The sequence below is a fragment of the Impatiens glandulifera genome, chromosome 4 (genome assembly GCF_907164915.1).
Source record: "Impatiens glandulifera chromosome 4, dImpGla2.1, whole genome shotgun sequence".
Taxonomy (NCBI): Eukaryota; Viridiplantae; Streptophyta; class Magnoliopsida; order Ericales; family Balsaminaceae; genus Impatiens; species Impatiens glandulifera.
The window spans coordinates 19,038,005-19,040,920 of record NC_061865.1 but is presented as its reverse complement, the minus strand read 5'-3'; the positions used below and the strand labels follow the sequence as shown (position 1 = coordinate 19,040,920).

Below are 2,916 nucleotides of genomic sequence, written 5' to 3'. Positions count from 1 at the left end.
TATATATATATATATATATATATATATATATATATATATATATATATATATATATATATATATATATATATATATATATATATATATATATATATATATATATATATATATATATATATATATATATATATATATATATATATATATATATATATATATATATATATATTCAAATTAATCACATCTCTTGACCCAACAATCCAGACACTTTGAAATTAAGCATTATTATATATAGAGGTGAGCAATGGATGGATTAATCTGAAATCCAATCCGATCCGAATTTGAAATACTAATTCGGATTGGATATTTCGGATTGAATTTAGATCATATCGAATTGAATCTGGATCGGATTAAATTCATATTGGATTAGGATTATCCAAATTATTTAAATTATCTAAATAGAAATATGTTTTTCAATTTGTTTTTCTTTAAATTACATTTTATTTAAATATAATATATTTTTTACTTATTTCTGCATTGTTTAGTCAACAAGTTTTTTTTTTCAGATTTAAATTATAAATAAACAAAATTAATTATAAAATTAAAAGTGTAATACTATTGTTTTATAATTAAACAATAAAAAATAAATTAAGTAATTAGATTTTTTAATCAAGAGTTGAGATTTAACAGACTAATCCGAATCGAATTCGAAATACAAAATTTAATCAACTATTTTGTGTTGGATCAAATTCGGATTGAGTTTAATTCAGATTGAATTTGAATAATCTAATTAATTTAATATTATTGAATAATTAAAAGTTGACATTTACAAATATATAAATATTTTTTAGTTTGGATTGTCCAAACCATATTTCATCCAATTCATATTTGTATTAATTTGTAAAATAATTTGGATTACGAATTAGATAAATTTAGTTAGGATTTAATACAGATCGGACAAAACTGATTGGTTTTACCCGTTGTTCACCCCAATTATATATAGAGAGTTAATTAAAAAGTTGAACCTATATTGTTAAGAATGTCTCACATTCATCAAATAAGATGTTGAATTAAAAATATATAGTTTTATTAGCCTAGTTAGTTAAATAATTGTATTTGTTTTATTATGTTGCAAGTTTAAAACATACATATAACATTTTTAATTTTATTTTTAATCGTTTTAAATTTATGGACGAGTCAACCCACAATCCGATCCAAGTATCTATTATTCTCTCATATATATATATATATTTTGTTACAATATCACCCAATGTTCACACCCCTCTAAGAAAAGCAACTAACTTTTTTTTCTTTTATATAGGGATCTAGTTTCTAATGAGAAATACCACTGAGTTTTAAACATGTGAGCAATCAATTTCAATTTCAGATGTAAAATATATATGAGTAAAATTGGACTGTATGAAACAATACTTTTCATACTAATAAGACCAAATTAAGATACAATTAATTCTAACATCTCTATCCATTTATTTATGCCTATAAAAATACTACTATGTGAGTTTAGAAAGCAAAATCTACCTCTACTATTTAACATTTGAATTAAGATGGATTCCAAGAACATGGGAATGTCTTTGCTCTTGATTTTCGCAGCCCTCGTTTCTCAAACCACGTCCCGTTCTCTCCTTGACACCTCGATGCTCAAGAGGCACAAGCAATGGATGGTGCAACATAATCGTGTCTACAAAGATGATGCTGAGAATTACACTCGGTTCAACGTATTCAAAGAGAACGTGGAGCAGATTGAGTTGTTTAACAAAGCCGAAAACGCTCCATACAAACTCGGAGAGAACCGGTTTGTCGACCTAACGAATGAAGAGTTCAAGCTAAGGAATAGGTTCAAGAGCCAGACATCTTCAACCGATTTCTTCCGATATGGGAACATTTCAGCAGTGCCCGCTACCATTGACTGGAGGAAGAAAGGCGCAGTTACTCCAGTCAAGGACCAAGGCCAGTATGGTGAGTTCGCTTTTGTAGGATTTACTTATAAAAAATAAAAAGGCCTCATTGATCAATCGATAGGGTGTTGCTGGGGATTTTCGGCTGTGCCATGGAAGGAATCACACAGCTAACGACTGATAAGCTGATCTCCCTGAGCAAGAGCTAGTTGATTGCGACGTAAATGAAGTGGATCAAGGCTGCAATGGCGGTCTTATGTATGATGCTTTCAAGTTCATAAAAAGCAACAGACACCTCACAACCGAATCCAACTACCCATACGCTGGAACTGATGACAAATGCAGCAAAAAAGAAGGCAGCCAACCACGCGGCTATGATAACTGGATTTGAAGACGTACCCGCAAACAGCGAGAGTACGTTGCCCAAAGCTGTGGCCAATCACCCTGTTTCGGTAGCCATTGATGCAGGAGGGTTCAGTTTTCAGTTCTACTCGGGAGGTGTCTTCACGGGTGCGTGTGGAACCTCTCTAGACCACGGTGTAACGGCTGTGGGCTATGGCACTGCGGATGATGGGACCAAATATTGGCTTGTGAAGAACTCGTGGGGCGAGGAAGGATACATCAGAATGGAACGTGTATTAGTGCCAAGGAAGGACTGTGCGGCATAGCTATGCAGGCTTCATACCCAACTGCTGCATAAGCTAGCTCAGAAATGCCATCAAATTGTGTAAAAATGTATAGAATCAAGTGCTAGCTGTTATATCATGTCCATAATTATTATCTCACCAATCTCTCAGGATTCCAGCTTCGTCGCGAGCTGAGTAATTAAAACGCCCTTCAATCCCTACATTGTACTCTCTTAACAAATCTGGACACAATAAAAACATGCTTAACTAACTAAGTAGTAGTAGTGATGAGCAATAGTAGTTAACACATTATTATCAACTCGCCTTTAACTGCACACATAAGAAAACAAAAAAAATGGGAAGAATGTCAATTTTAAACACCAAGTTGTAAGAAGGTGTCAAATTTACTCATTAAGTATCAAAATTCTATTTAT

At 31.9% G+C, this 2,916-nt stretch overlaps 1 pseudogene; it reads left to right on the top strand.

Moving 5' to 3' along the window:
- Positions 1–1,486: 1,486 nt before the first annotated feature.
- Positions 1,487–2,556, top strand: LOC124934879 (annotated as a pseudogene).
- The last annotated feature ends 360 nt before the right edge of the window (positions 2,557–2,916 follow it).